This window comes from Sapajus apella, unplaced genomic scaffold (genome assembly GCF_009761245.1).
Source record: "Sapajus apella isolate SASKATOON/1434 unplaced genomic scaffold, GSC_monkey_1.0 scaffold85, whole genome shotgun sequence".
NCBI lineage: Eukaryota > Metazoa > Chordata > Mammalia > Primates > Cebidae > Sapajus > Sapajus apella.
Window position 1 is genome coordinate 4,800,350 of NW_022437025.1, and position 16,338 is coordinate 4,816,687.

The 16,338-nt window shown below is 43.9% G+C and overlaps 1 protein-coding gene across 4 annotated transcripts in view; it reads left to right on the plus strand.

Annotated features, from left to right (window-relative positions):
• AFAP1 (actin filament associated protein 1) overlaps nucleotides 1-16,338 on the plus strand; it is a 167,503-nt gene that overhangs the window by 37,588 nt on the left and 113,577 nt on the right. Inside the window, exon 1 of one of the 4 annotated variants that reach the window (XM_032254104.1) lies at nucleotides 7,184-8,015. The exons of 2 other annotated variants lie outside the window; for them this stretch is intronic. The gene's annotated coding sequence lies outside the window, so the exon portion shown is untranslated. Of the gene's footprint in view, nucleotides 1-7,183; nucleotides 8,016-8,356; nucleotides 8,761-16,338 lie in introns of those variants that run through there. One more of the 4 variants, XM_032254105.1, reaches the window with a different exon arrangement.

A 16,338-nucleotide genomic window follows, 5' to 3' on the forward strand; every position in this document is an offset into this window, starting at 1 on the left:
CTCCTTATTCCTCCTCCTTCCTCCTCCTCCTTCCTCCTCCTTCCTCCCTCCTCCTTCCTCCCTCCTCCTCCTCCCTCCTCCTCCCTCCTCTCTCCTCCCTCCTCTCTCCTCCTCCTCCTCTCTCCTCCTCCTCCTCCTCTCTCCTCCTCCTCCTCTCTCCTCCTCCGGATGGAAAAGATGTGAGGAGAGGTGGAGGCTTATTAGGTTTACATGCCATTAATAATGAATGATGAGGGCTGCTTCTGTATAAGGGGAGCTTCTCATAATATGCTTTAGTAGGGAGAAGAAGTTTCTGATGCCTGCCTTCCTCGGGGAAAGCGAATTTGTGATCCTGCCTTTGCTTTCAACAAAAATATAATTTGCATGCCAGTGCATGTTGTATTATTGAGCATTGGCTGACAGAGGGTTCTTAATCTCATCGTTCATGCAGCTGCTGCTTCTTGAATGGCATACGTGTGCCAGTTGTAGTTGGAATTTGTTAGGCCCTAGGACTAACCCTTATGAAACAGGGGTCCTGTGGGAAGCCAATGCATATAACTATAAAAGTTTGTGAGGATGTCAGTGGGGGTGCCTGTAGGTGCCAGACTTAGTTCATTCATTGCCCTGTCTACATGTTCCCTACCAGTGCATCCCTCTATCAAAATAGTAATCCTGTTATTTGAAATTCTCTGCTGTGGGGTATGTATTACACACACACACACACACACACACACACTCACACACACTCACACACCCCCACCCCCACCTACCCCTACCTACTACTACTGCCATTGCCAAGCACAGAAAGGCACAACTAGGCAAGAGTTCTTTTAGTGTTCATGAAAAAATAGATGTGCTTAGTTGAGAGTGTTCTTAAGTTGCCAGGGAAAAGACAGCATGGGTTCACAAAGGGAGATAGTGTTTTTTGTTTTTTCATTGTTTAACTCTTGAATTTGAAATAATCCAGACTTAGGAAAAGTTGCGAAAATAGTACAAAGAATTCCTGTCTGCCCTTCCCTTAGATTCCCCAAACATTGTACCCCATTTGCACTTTCTCTTTCTCTGTGGGTATAAATTTTTTTCTGAATTTTTTTTTCTTTAGTTTTCAGAATAAACATTTTAATGAAGTTTCTCTTTGGTCACCTAGAATTACATCTTATCAAAATATGTTCCTATAATCTGCCATGAATAAAAATAGGATCATTTGACTTTTCTCAGTGAGAACTCCTTCAAATCAAATGTAAATGGCTTACGTGGGGTGGCTTACGCCTGTAATCCCAGCACTTTGGGAGGCTGAGGCGGGCAGATGACAAGTTCAAGAGATTGAGACCGTCCTGGCCAACATGGTGAGACACTATCTCTATTAAAAATAAAAAATTAACTGGGCATGGTGGCGCACGCCTGTAATCCCAGCTACTCCAGAGGCTGAGGCAGGAGAATCGCTTGAACCTGGGAGGTAGAGGTTGCTCTGAGCCAGGATGCTGCCATTGCACTCCAGCCTGGGCGACAGAGTGAGACTGTCTCAAAAAAAAAAAAAAAAAGTAAATGTTTGAGAGTGGAAGGTAGAACGCAGGGTAGGGTGAAAGGTAGGAGGAGAAAGGTAGGTTGGGAGGCTTTTTGTTTCTTTTTTCTGAGACGAAGTTTCGCTCGTCACCCAGGCTGGAGTGCAATGGCACAATCTTGGCTCACTGCAAGCTCTGCCTCCTGGGTTCAAGCGATTCTCCTGCTTCAGCCTCCTGAATAGCTGGGAGGCGCCCACCACCATGCTTGGCTAATTTTTTGTATTTTTAGTAGAGAGGTTTCATCATGTTGGCCAGGCTGGTCTCGAACTCCTGACCTCTGGTGATCCACCTGACTTGACCTACCAAAGTGTTGGGATTACGGGTGTGAGCCTACCGTGCCCGGCCAGTTGGGAGGCTTTTCCAAGAGCACTATGATGAGGGCTGGGCCTGGGTGGAAATGATGAGGAAGGTGAGGAGTGGTTAGGTCCGGCATGTATTTTGAAAGGAGAGTTTAAATGGGTTGGATGACAGGAAGAGAAAAAGAAGTTTTAAGGATGACGTCAAGGATTTTGGCCTGAGTAACCGGAAGACTAGAGATGCTGTTACTAGAATGGGAAGACTGTGGGAGGAGTGGGTTATAGCAAGGGGATTCCAAAGTTCGTTTTGGGCATGCTAAATTTGAGGGCCAGAAAGAGACGTTGAGAAGCGAGGGCCAGGTGCGTTGGATCATGCCTGTAATTCCAGCACTTTGGGTAGCCGAGGCGGGCAGAAGATCGAGACCAGCCTGGCCAACATGGTGTAACCCTGTCTCTACTAAAAACACAAAAATTAGTTGGTCCCAGCTACTCTGAAGGCTGAGGCAGGGGAATTGCTCGAACCTGGGAGGCTGAGGTGCAGTGAGCCAAGATCACGCCACCGCACTCCAGCAGGGGCAACAAAGCAAGATGGTCTCAAAACAACAACAACAATAACAACAAACAAGTGCTGGCGAGGAAAAGCAGAAAGCAAGGGACTCCAAAGAAGGTGAGGACCTCCCAGCATGGGAGCGGCCGGTGCTGTGATCCAGGAGAACAAACATCCGAGTGGACGCGGGGCTCGCCGGAGGCCGTAGCTGTAGTGTGTGTTCAGCTCCACTTACATGGAACCGAGCCTGCGGTTCTTATGCGTTTTCCTACCGTTTGTTCGTAAATAGCAGATCCTCAGTTTGCATAACCGAATTTACTCTTTCAGAATTCATCATCATCAGCTTCCTTGGAGGTATGTTTTCATTACTTTTCATCACCTCTGTGACCCTCTGTAAGATGAGATTGAGCTTAGCCTCCTCACAGAAGGCAGCTGGAAATAGTTTGGAGTTGAGGGTAGAGGGCCAGACTGAAGATAAAACATGATGGGATTGGAGGAAGTCACCTTGGGAGTGGATAGAATTAGGAGAGGGAAAGAGTCTCTGGACCAAACTCCTTCAGAGTTGGGGAGAGAAGGGGAGCCAGCAGAGACCAGCACGGTAGGTGGCAAAACCAAAGGAACTTTCCAGAAGGGTGGGCCTTAGATGCACCGTGTCACTCGCTGCCGGATGGTTGGGGGCTAGGGCAGGGAATGAGGACTGAGCCTTGGGTCTGGGGGGAGTGAGGACCGAGCCTTGATAGCTGGACTTGGCAACAGGGATGTCAGTAAGTGACTCAGTGGGCAGAAATGGGAGAGGGAAGCCGAGTGGTGCGGACCCTCATTGGAGGTGTCGGCTTTATTTTAGAAGGTTCGTCGCGATGATGTTCAGTGTAATTCAGTTTATCTTGTAACTTCTGAGTCCTCATTCTGGGGAGCAGATTAACATTCCTTAGCTGGAAAACCGAAGGTGTGTGTAAAAACCCTCTCTCTTTTAACGGCAGGTTACACCGAGCACTAGGCATTATGGAGAAAATGTTCTCCACAGAAATGGGTCCCTTTGGATTTGTTCTATGAAAAGTTCTTTCCGGAGAGCTCACATGTTCGTGGAGAAGTGGTAAAGTGAGAATGTGGTCTTTTTGCTTTTTTGAAGCAAAGATCATTGAGCTGATAATTCCTAAAGTTGCTGGTATTTTGGGGGGCAGCCCTTGTTTACTGAGAAGGCCTCAGTCTGTCATATGTTAGGTTCATGTCCTTGAGTCCTGAGAGTTAATTTTCTCACTTGTGAAATGATCGTACCTTCTCTGGAGACATTATTTACAAGAATACGAGTGACTTGTTTGGAAAGTTTGCTGGCATTCCATGAAGCATGTAAGGGAGACTAGATTCAGTTTCTTTGGGGTGGGGAATAGCTACAGTTTCTGAGCATTTACTATGTGTAATGCTGGGGAGTAGGCAAAGTTACGGATTATCTTTAGTTAATCCTCATAATCACTGTTTAAGGTGAAGATTATCCTTTAAAAGCTTTTTTTTCAGATAATAATTATATTGATAATGACTGTAGTAGTCCAATTTTTTGGAGGCTTCTTATGAGCTAAGGACTGTGCTAAATTCTTCACATAATGACATTTAAAAACAATAACGACAAGCCTCTGATCATCCTCATTTTTAGAGAGAGATAAGGCAGCACAACACTGTCGTCAAGGCCATGCCTGGCAGGCGGTGGAGCAGAGCTCCCGCCCCGACCCTTCACCAGTGTGGTCTGTTCATTCACTGTGTCCAGACAGCTCTATAGCACATCCTCGTGGGGCCTGGATCTCATCCATTCTCCATGGCAGCCCCAGCCCTGCGAAGCTGGTGTGTGAGACCAACCATGCTGTTTAATTTGCTTCCATTAGCACACTGACATATGTTACCCGGAGCCTGGTGCCACCCACCCGTCCGCCTGTATCCACATGCACAGTGGTGGAGCCATCTGCCCGGGAGCCGGGGCAGAGAGACAGGCGGCCTTTCAGCCTCCCCTCCCTGGAGATCAGCCCGCAGCCCTCCCTTCCCCTCGTGGTTGGAGCTTCAATCCTAGGCCTCCTGTTAGGAGCCCGCGAGGCTTTTCTTCTTTGGCAGCAGAGCCCAGAGGCCTTTTCTGAGATGATGGCAGCCGGCTAACTCAGGAGCCTCACTTCAGGTCTCTTCATTGGCGGGCCGTATGACCAGAGGGGCCAGTGAACAGAAGGGCGGCGGAGCTGGTGTGTAGAAGGAACGGACAGAGCTGTAGGGATTGCTGGGGCAGACACAGATGGACCAGGCCCTCTTGGTCTGCCTGCAGTGCAGTCTGCATTCTGGAAGGAGCGTGGTCACACTTAACAAAGCGAGCTGGCCTCTCACGGCTAACAGTCCCTGGGGTTCAGCCGTCACCCGGCTTGCGTTGACACGTATGTCTCTTCTGCCTCAGAATTTATGCTCCCCTGTGTTAAATGCGTCTTCTGTGTTAGCGTTGTATCCTCTGTCTTCAGGTTTTCCTTTTTGGAGTTTTGTCCCCTAAAGACCGAGAAAGAGGTAAGCAAGCTTTTCTCTAAAGGAGCGGAGGGTACGTATTGTAGGCTTTGGGCTTTGTTGTGACACTCAACCCAGCTGCTAGAGTGTGAACACAGCGTAGGTGATACATAAATGAATGACGTGGTTGTATCCCAATAAAACATTATTGGCGAAAATAGGCTTTGGGCCAAATGTGGGCTGCTCGGATCTCCCCTGCCGTGGATGGTTGAGCATATGGGTGAACCTGTGCAGATTGAACCCTCACTGTTCTCAAGTCATTTTAGGTCTTGTTGAACTTGACAGAGTGAATGTCAGCCAGATGCCAGGCGCAGCGTTTGGGGCGTTGTTCTTATTGTGCTGACTCCCTTCTTGAGGGCTTTGCCGGTAATTTCAACTCAGCCTCTGTTGAAGGCCTCTGGTGCCCACTGAGGCCGTGGGTGGGAAGCGGGGGAGGCAGCAGCATTCGTATTATTTCCTTGAGGAGCACTATTGCTGGTCCCTTCTGCATTGGAAATACCCTTCCCTTGGTAAACCAAAGTCTGTGGCTTAGGGCCTGGGCCATGGCCAGCAGTGTTGACATCACCTGGGAGCGTGTTAGAATGCAGATGATCAGGCTGTCCCCAGATCGAGTGAGTCAGAATCTGCCTTTAACAAGACCCCTGGTGGCGAGATGTGTCCCCAGGAAAGGTTGAGAGGCATGGGTTTAGGGTGTTCCAAACTGGAGGACAGAAAGCATTTTTAAAAAATCCCGGAATCTTTAATCTACACTTTTACATTAAAAGTGTAATGTAACTTCAGAGTGTGAAGGCAGTTCTGTGTCTTTTTAGACATCCTACAAGAGTCATGATTCAACAGTATTTTCCTGATGGAAAGGGGATGTTGCTAGTCACTGATTTGTAATAGTGTAAAGAGCCGTGGACCGGTTAGAAGGGGCCAGATGAAACGGGTGGTTTCTGCCACCCTTGGCAGTGGGGCTGGGGCAATCCCTTGATCTCTTTGTGTCTTCGTTTTCTCATATGTAATATGAGATATCCTGAGAGAGAAGAGTGAAAGTTCTTATGGTTGAAGTGCTCCAGTTTATCTTTCGGGTCATGTGTTTTGATGTTCAGCTGTCTTTTTACCTGTCTGCCCCCTGCCATTTCAAGGAGGATATTTTCATCCTCCTTTTTCCTGTAGGATCCCCCATCCCGCTGCCCTCCACCGCCATTTGACTCATGGGCTGCAGTTTCATCCCAGCTGGCTGGGCCAGGGCAGTCTCAAATGCATTCCGGAATGGTTTGGGCTGTCACCGATGATGGCGGTTCCGTAGGAAAGACTGAGTCTTGGGGGTTCGAGTTCATGGCACCCTGGAAGCTGCTGTCTCCACTGTACCACCAGATCTCATGTTATAGTTCCGTTGCCTTAATCAAGGTCAGTGTTTTATTTAAATAAAATCATGGCTGAGAGATGCATATAATGGAGTTGAAGTGTGAAAAGATGGAGGTGAATGTTGAATGTCTGTTCTCTCAGTTGCTGGACACGTGGCATCTCATAGCTGGCAGCATGCACATGGGATGATTCCCACCTCCCTTTTTCTCCGGCTGCCCCTCTGCCAGTGTCTCCTTGGGGAATGCAGAGGTCTGTGAACTGCCCTCTCAGCCTGGAACCTCCCACTGCTCCTCGGCAGAGCCTGCTGTCCCTGTGATTAGGAGCCCATCTGTCACTCTGGACATCTGCAGAGCCTTAGGTGTTCTGAGGGACAGCTGGCGGCTGGCTGGGTCATCTTTCATTCCATGTGGAGAGGCCTGTGTAGTTCTTAAGTGACGCTTCTCCACTTAGAAATGGTTCCGGAGCCTCTTTTGTGCCCTGCATCTTAAATTTGCCCATCCCTGCAGTGATTCAGGAGAAATTTGCTTTTGACCTTCCTAGCCTGTGGGCCCATCACCTCTTTGCACTTCATTTACTTGAGTGAAAAGTCTGCTTTTTTTTTTTTCTGAGTTGGAGTTTTGTTCTTGCTACCCAGGCTGGAATGCAATGGCATGGTCTTGGCTTACTACAACCTCCGCCTCCTGGGTTCAAGCCATTCTCCTGCCTCAGCCTCCCAAGTAGCTGGGATTACAGGTGCCTACCACTGTGCCCAGCTAATTTTTTATATTTTTAGTAGAAACGGGGTTTCGTCATGTTGGCTACGTTGGTCTCGAATTCCTGCCCTCAGCTGATCCTCCCGCCTTGGCCTCCCAGAGTGCTGGGATTACAGGTGTGAGCCACAGTGCCTGGTATGTTTATTTTTTTAAAATGAGACCATGTTGATAAGTTCAGCCTTCCTTTTCTTTCCCCTTTGCTTTTATTCCTTTTCTTTGATAGAAGAAAGACTCATTCATGAATATGAAGATGTAACACAGCTTTATGGTAATGAAGAGAACACAATTTATTAAAGCCTGTGATTAGGAATCCTCCTGTCTTCCTTATGAAAAACAGAATTAGCTCTTAATATGTTCAACTAGTCTGATGCTGTTGTTGCCTAACTTTAATGCTGTTGTGTAGCAAAATCTCTTAAAATTCTATTTACCTAGATCTAGTATTATCAGTTAGAATATATAGTGTTTCCTGTTGAATTTTACTTGACCTTGACCAGTTAGGGTTTCCCTCTGATTCTTCGCTGTCTACCTCTGATGTGCTTCTTCAGCCCACAAATCCCAGTCCATGAAGACAGAGGACATGCCCCCACCCCGAATTCTCTCACAGCCTCACAGCCTCTGCTGTCAGTCCTCCCTCGGGACACAGACCCGGGCAACCACTCATCTGCTTCCTGGCCCTACAGATTCCTTTGCCGGTTCTAGAATTTCATTGAAACGGAGTCACACTTTTGGCTTTGTGTTAGCTTCTTTTGCATGGCTTTTTTTGAGACTAACCTGAGTTACGTGTGTGGGTAGTTTTTTGTTTTTTGGTAGTTTATTTTGATTGCTGAAAAATATTCTATAGTGTGAACATATCACGATCTGTTTATCCATGTGCTTTCTAATGGCCACTTATGCTGTGCCCAGTCTTGGGCTGTTAGGAAGAAAGCTGCCATTGTTTTTGTGTGGACACATGCAGTGATGTCTCTTAGGTAAATAGCCAGGAGTGGCATTACTGGATCCCATGGTAAGTGTACATTTAGCTTTATTAAAAACTGCCAAACTGTGTTCTCCCACTGGGAAAGCGGGAGGATTCTAGTTGCTCTCCAGTTCTGCCAAGCATTAATTCTCTTGGATGTATCAGGGCATCTCGCTGTTATTTTATTTTGCATGAACCTGATGACTCATGACATTAGCGTATTTTATGTGCTTATTGGCCATTCTTTCTTTTGTGTGTGAAATGTCTGTAACTACATTACCCATTTTTTATTAGGTTGTCTTCATATTTCTGGTATTCAGTGTATTGTTACTAGTGCTGTCATGAAATATATATTGAAGATATTTTCTTCTGATTTTCTTAAAGATTTCTTTTAAAAAGTTTAATTTATTAATTGTTTTCTTATAGATTAGTACTTCTGTCCTAAGAAATCTTTGCCACCTCCAGAGTCATAAATATTTTTGCCTGTATTTTCACTGAGATGTCTTACAGTTTTACCTTTTATGTTTAGGTCCTATCTATTTAAGGTAATTCTTGTATTTGGTATGATGTAAGGGGTAGAGTTTAGTTTTTTTCATACTCACATCAGTACCATTTGTTCCAAGGACTGTTTTTTGTTTCCCCACATTGCATTATCGTGGTGTCTTTGTCAAAAGTCAGTTGACTGTTTGTGTTTGGGGGAATTTCTGGACTTTCTTCAGTTGCAACAGCCTATTCTAATACTCATCCCACCCTGTATCAATTACTGTAGCTTTATTGTAAGCCTTGAAGCTAGGTAATAGAAGTCTTCCAACGTTGTTCGTTCTTTCTACAGATCGTTTGGCAATTTTGCATTCTAGTTCTTTGTTGTTTCCATTTTCATATATTTTAGAATTGGCCTTTTTTTAAAACAAAAATTGCTTCTGGGATCTTGATTAAGATTGTGTTGCATCTATAGATGGATTTGGGGGAGAATTATTATTTTAGCAGTAAGGATTCTTCCAAATATAGTATCTCTCTTTTTATCTATGGTCCTCCCACCAGGCACAGACTGGTGTTTTTCTAACAACATCTCATAGTTGTCAGTTGGTAGATTTTTTTACATACTTTGTTAAATTTATCCTAATATATTTCACATATTTTAATACTATTAGAAGTGGTACTAGGTTGTTTTTTTCATTTTCTTTCATTTTTTCAATTGTTCTTTTTTTTTTTGAAAAATGCTTCATTGAAGTAAATTTATGTACAATATACTTCACGTATTTAAAGAATACAGTTTGATGAGTTTTAACTGTAAAGTGACATAAAGAATATGAGAAACTTTAGTTTTTTTTACAGATGCCTTTTATTAGATTAATTAGAAGACATTCTCCTGTATTTCTTATTTTCATGTCTGTTAATGTGGTGAATTATATGTAACAATTTTCCAGTGTTAAACCAACCTTGAATACCAAGAGTAAGCTCCATTTGGTCTTAATGTGTTATCCTTTTTGAATATTGTTTAGTTTAATTTGCTAAAAATTTTGTTAATGGCCTGGTACAGTGACTCAGGTCTGTAATCTCAGCACTTTGGGAGGCTGAAGCGGGCAGATCACCTGAGGTCAGGGGTTTGAGACCAGCCTGGCCAACATGGCGAAACCCCATCTCTACTAAAAAAATACACGACGGGTTTGGTGGCACGTGCCTGTAATCCCAGCTACGTGGCAGGCTGAGTCTGGAGAATTGCTTGAACCCAGCAGGTGGAGGTTGCAGTAAGCTGAGATCATACCACTGCACTCCAGCCTGGGTGACAGAATGAGACTCCATCTCAAAAAAAAAATTCTGTTAATGATTTTTCTGTCTGTGTTCATGAGTTATGTTGGTCTGTTTTGGCTCCTTGCAGTGTCTTTTTTTCTGAGTTATTTGCTGGCCCGTCTCTTCTACAAGAGTTTGTAGAAAACTGTTATTGTTTCTCCTGAAATGTTTGATAGAATTCATTAGTGAAGCCGTCTGGGCCTGCAGTATTCTTTACTATAGGGCTATTCAGATAGTCTGTTTCTTCTTTTCTGTCTCCGAAAGTTTGCATCTTGTAAGGAATTTGGCCATTTCATCTACGTTGTTGAATTTGTGGGCATGAAGCTGTTCATAATATTTCCTTATGGTCATATTAATGTCTGCTGCCCATGTACCCATGTCCCCTCTCTCCTTACTGATCCTCATGAGAGGAGGAGTTCAGGATTTATTGGTGAGTAGCCTGCTAGCCACACATTCAGAGCAGGTGGAAACATGTTTATAACAGAAGGAGTTAAGAGAGTTGCTGGGGAAGGAACAGCAGTTAAGAGACCTTGTGATTTGGTACATTTAGGTGAATCATAATGTCAGTCCTTTCTGTATATTAAATAACTTGTTTTTCTAAAATGTCACAATTTCATTTTTGAAAATCCAAGTTTTTGTATCAAAGCAAGGTGTTCCTGAAATTAGTAATTGTTCTTTATGGGGCTGGGCGTGGTGGCTCATGCTTTAATCCCAGCACTTTGGGAGGCCGAGGTGGGCAGATCACTTGAGGCCAGGAGTTAGAGACCAGCCTGGCCAACATGGTGAAACCTTGTCGCTACCAAAAATACAAAACCTAGCCGGGCATGGTGGCACACGCCTGTAGTCCCAGCTACTTGGGAGGCTGAGGCAGGAGTATCTCTTGAACCTGTGAGACAGAGGTTACAGTGAGCCGAGATCGTGCCGCTGCACTCCAGCCTAGGCAACAGAGCAAGACTCTTATCTCGAAAAACAAAAAAAGTTGTTTTTAATGAAATAAAAACAAATAGCATGGCAATTAAAAAATAAAAACATAATAGCATAATAGTACTGAACTAGAAGAAAGACAACATCCTCCTTTGTGTCTAAGAAAATAGAAAATACAGAAACCATGTGTTACCCAGTAAGAGTATATGCAGACGTGAGTGTTCTGAGTAAGTTTGCAGTGCTGGCAGCACTGATCCTTAAAATGGTAATATAAAAATGATTTAAAGCCTCAAAAGCTCATTGCAAATGGTTACATCATTATCCTATTTTTGATTCAGTTGGTTTTACTTTTGAGTACTTTTTAACGTTATGTTGGTGGCTTTGTTCCGACTTTGATTTCTTTTAGCTTAATTGATTTGTAAGAGTAAAAAATAGGAGATTTTGAAAATTTGAGAAAAAATTGTTGGTTGGATGCATCTTCCTGTAGCACCCGTCATCATTTCTGCCTGTTTTTATTCATTTGCTTACTATTTGCCTCTCACTTGGGCTCGCCTTTGCTTTGTCACTGGATGCCCCACACTTAGAAAACCAAATATTTGTGCAGTGACTTCATTTTTCTTGTTTTTAGTGAATGTTCAAAATATCTGACAATAAATAAAGTGTACGTTTGCATTTCCTCTTTCCATCCTCCTGTTATTGTCATTCTTTGCCTTCTCTTGACTGGTGTGCCCCTTCCTGCTCCAGCCTCCCACACCACCAGTTCATCTTTAATGCTGCCTCTGGAAGGATCTCTCAAAACTGGAGATCCATCGATGCCACTTTCTCTGGAAAGCTTTTGTGATTCTTCCTTTCCTAGAATAAGGGTTCTGTGAGTCCGGGTATGTGTCTGCTGTTCCTGGTTGTGAGCCCTTGGATGCCAGGGATAGCATCTCACTTGTCTTTAGATTCTGAGTTTAACGTCGTGAACATAAGTGTTTAATAACTTGTTCCTGAACTGAATTGACCTTCTGTAAGTGGAGTGGAAACACTGTGCTTTCAATATCGTATTTAAAGCTTTTGTTAGCAAGCAGCTTGGATTATGTTAGTAAACTTCTCCCAGCCTAGGCATCAGGAGGTCTGGCTTCTGTAACCCATTTTCAGGTTCTGTATATTACTACAATGAGCAAGAACCATACCCAGATCTAGGTCCTATTTTTTGCTTTCTATAGAACAATAGAAGGATATTTTCCATCATGTTTTTTTTGTCTTGTCCAACCATGAATGAATCTGACTTTTAAGGGTCATGCTAATTTTCTGAAGGAATGTGTTCTGTGGAGATTACATCAGCTCTTTTGAAGACTCCTTGCTAGCTTCTTATAATTCAGAAAGGAACATTCTTAGGACCCAGAATTTACTCACATGCACACATAGCCCTTTTATAAACATAGACTTTCCTTTGGGATATTGATATTTTTTTTTTTTTTTTGAGATGGAGTTTCACTCTTGTTGCCCAGGCTGGAGTACAGTAGCATGATCTAGACTCACCACAACCTCCACCTCCTGGGTTCAAGCGATTCTCCTGCCTCAGCGTCCCGAGTAGCTGGGATTACAGGCATGCGCCCCCATGCCCTGCTAATTTTTGTGTTTTTAGTAGAGACAGGGTTTTACCATGTTGGTCAGGCTGGTCTTGCACTCCCTAGCTCAGGTGATCCAGCTGCCTTGGCCTCTGAAAATGCTGGGATTACAGGCATGAACCATTGTGCCCAGCTGATAAATCTTTTAAAGATCCAACTGTCAGAATCAGTGCTGAAACTGCACAGTGATTGTCATAAGTTCTATTCAGACACTGGAGAGTTATAAATAGACTTCATTTGCTTTCCCTTTTTAGATGCAAATTAAACTAATGTTAATGGAGTGTCCCCAAAGTCAGAGGTTTTCATTTACAGCAGTCCTTGGATCTTCACTGCAGTACTGGTCAGCACATAACTGTTATTATCCCCACGTTATACATTAAGGAACTGGGAATCAAAGAAGTTTAATGACTTATATTCAGAGTCATCCAGTTGTTCAAATAATCGTCATCAGAAAGAATTTCAGATGCAGTCCAGCTGAGGGAAGCTTTCCAACCAGACAGAGCCTCAGGCTATGCTGCTTTTCCTGAGATTTCTTAGATCCACCTTTAAGCAGCCCTTTTAGATGCTCTGTGGAGGCCTGTGGAAATAATTGGAAGAGTCTGCATGGAGAGTCTGATTGTAACCCTATAAGGGAAACTATGCAAGGGCCTTGCCCGAGCACAGTGCCTTTGCTTCCGTGCACCCGAGTTCTGATTCCCTCAGGAACACTGAGTACTCCCACACAGAGGGCCCTGTGCAGGTGGCGATCCACCTGCTTGAGAAAAGGAACTTGTCACAATTAGTCTTTTGCCACTTTTTTCTGTGTTCTAGGACTAGCACAAAAGACACAGTTACGAATTACGAGAGAACAATCCATGGCGTCTTTCTCTGCAGTTTTGTCTTTAAAGCAGATCTCAGGAATGTCTGTTCTGGAGCTCCAGAAACATAAAAGTGAATTAATTCACCAAACACACACTGATTGTCGTGTTCTTGTTTCCGCATCAGGCATGTGCTCGACAATCCGGGCAGAGAGAGAAGCCACACAGTGGTCCCTGCCTTCAGACTGGCTACTGGCTAGTGGAGGAGATAGACACATCAGCCCGTTACCACAGCATCGCGGGAGAGATGCGGTGATGGTAGGCCTGATGTGAGGGTGATGCTTGAGCAGCACCGCAGTGAGAGACAGCCAGGTGAAGGAGGGGGTGGTAGTGACGTTTGTGAGGGACAAGGCAGAGACACACAGAGTTAAGCATACCAGGCAGGGAGCTGCGGCTGGGGCAGAGGCCTGAGGCAGAAGCAGGCATGATATTTGTGGGAAACTGAAGGGCTGAGAAGAGCTGAAGTGGGAAACATAAGCAGAGTGGAAAGAGACAATCTAGAAAATAAGCAGAGTCTGGGTTAGTTATGATTTTGATACAGGATCCGGAGAAGTCACTGAAAAGAATGTAAGGGACCAGGGTGATTTTTCTGAAAAGCAGGTTGGTCCTGGTTTGGGACCTGTTTCTTAATTGGAGCTTTTAATCTAGCACAGTAGTCCTCAGTAAGAGCAATGAGATGGGTTTCTGTGAAACAGCTCTCCAGTGTCCTTTCTTTGTTGAAGAAAGGTCTAACCATCCACCCTGCCTCTCCTCTGGAGATAGTCAGCATGAAGCACAGATGTGTGGCGGGCTGAGAAGTTGAGGGACTGCACCGTGTGATGATCAGTGCGAGGCGGGGTGGGGACAGGAGTCCGTAATCCACGTTTGTTATCTCCAGGAGCTCATCCTCATGTAGGCACAGTGATCCATCTTTTCTTTTTACATCTGATTTAGAGTCAGAATCAGAAAAATTTTTTACACATCCAGGTTATGAAGGGATTCATCTATTTCTTCCAGGACTTGAGTTGTTTCTTGTTTTTATATTTGGATTCTCAAACATCTTTAAGAGTTTTTCTGGTGTATTTAAGGTAAGTCTTGAGTTTCGTCTTTTTCCCAAATAGCAGTTGTCCCAACTCCATTTACCAAGATGATCATTTTTCTGATATTTCTGTGTGTATTTGGGTCTATTACTGGACTTTTTACTCTGCTCTGTTGATCTGACTGGGAATTTAAATATGTTAGTATCAAATCGTTTGAATGATGAGCCTTTATATTATTTTTAAATAGTTGGCAGGGCTGGCTCTTACCTCTTCATTGTTCTTAGACATCTTTGCATTCTTATTTTTCCATATGAAATTTAGAATCAATTTGTTTAGTTAGTTCCAGAAACAAAACAAAATTTGTTGATATGTGTTAGGCCTGTCTTGCATTGCTATAAAGAAATACCTGAGCTTGGGTAATTTCTAAAGAAAAGAGGTTTAATTGGCTCATAGTTCTGCAGGCTTTACAAGTAGGGCGCCAGCATTTCCTCAGCTTTTGGGAAGGCCTCAGGAAGCTTCCAATCGTGGTGAAAGGTGAAGGGGAAGCAGGTGTCTCACATGGCAGAGCAGGAGCAAGAGAGGGAATGGGGGAGGTGCCCCACACTTGAACAACCAGATCTCCTGAGTGGAACTCACTCCCTATTGCGAGGACAGCAGCAAGCCGTGAGGGATCCGCCTCCCACCAGACCCTACTTCCAACACCGGGGATTACATCTCAGCATGAGATTTGGAGGGGATATTCAAACGATTTCAATGTATTTATTGCTGTTGCCTTAAATATATTTGTTAACTTGGGGAGAATTGACATCTTTGGTGTTAAGTTGTCCTCTCCAAAGGCAAGGGGACATCTTTCCATTTGTTCAAGTTTACTTCTTCATCTTTCAATCAAGTTTAAGTTTTACTTATGTAAGTTTTGCACATTTCTTGCTAATTATTTAAAGTAGTTTACTTTCTTACTGTTTTATAAATGGGTGCTGGTCTTCCATTTTATCTTCTAGTTATTTATTGTTTGATGTAAAATAAGCATGTGGAAAGCTATGGTATTCATATCTCCTGCTTTACCAGGTTACTTTCACATCAGCTGCAAGTAGAAATAATTTTTTTTTTGAGACAGCGTCTTGCTCTGTTGCCAGGCTGGAGTGTGGTGGTGCGATCTCGACTTGTAACGTCAGCCTCCCTGGGCTCATGTGATCCTCTCACCTCAGCCTCCTAAGTAACTGAGGCCACCGGTGTATGCCATCACACCTGGCTAATTCCAGGCTGGTCTCAAAGCAATCTGCCCACATAGGCCTTCCAGAGTGCTGGGATTACAGGTGTGAGTCACTGCACCTGGCCTATTAGATTTTCTAATGTTGACTCACCTTAGCATTTCTAGAATGAATCTTACTTGGTAATGGTGTGGAATTAAGTGTTGGCTTCTGTTTGGTAATATTTTCTTTAGGATTTTTGTGCTGATATAAGTAAAAGTGGTCTTTGGTTTTCTTTTTTGTGCTGTCTCTGTTAGGTTTAGACATCACGTTTATACTTGCTTCAAAAAAAGAAAGAATTTGGTTATTTTCTTTTTTTCTTTTCTATTCTTTTTTTTTTTTTTTTTAGATGGAATCTAGCTCTCTTGCCAGGCTGGAATACAGTGGAGCCATATCGGCTCACTGCAACCTTTGCCTCCCGGGTTCAAGCAATTCTCCTGCCTCAGCCTCCCAAGTAGCTGGGACTACAGGTGCTCACCATCACCCAGCTAATTTTTGCATTTTTAGTAGAGACAGGGTTTCACCATCTTGGCCAGGCTGCTCTTGATTTCCTGACCTCGTGATCCGCTCGACTCAGCCTCCCAAAGTGCTGGGATTACAGGCGTGAGCCACCGCACCCGGCCCAAATTTGGTTATTTTCTATGTATTTTATCCTCTGGAACAACTGATATAGTAGTCTTGGTGTTTAAGATTTGGTATAATTCTCCTGTAAAACTACCTGCGTCTGGTGTTTTTTTGTCTTTTTGTGAGGGTAATTCTGGTAAATTATTTTCTTTTATGAAATTATCTATTTAACGTAGTTTCAAGTGTATCTCCCTGGAGTTGCACAGAATAGTCTTTCATGACTTCTCTTGTGGGGGGTGTGGTACTTTAGGATGTCATAGTTTTGGAGGACAGGAGGTATGTGGGTCATATTCATT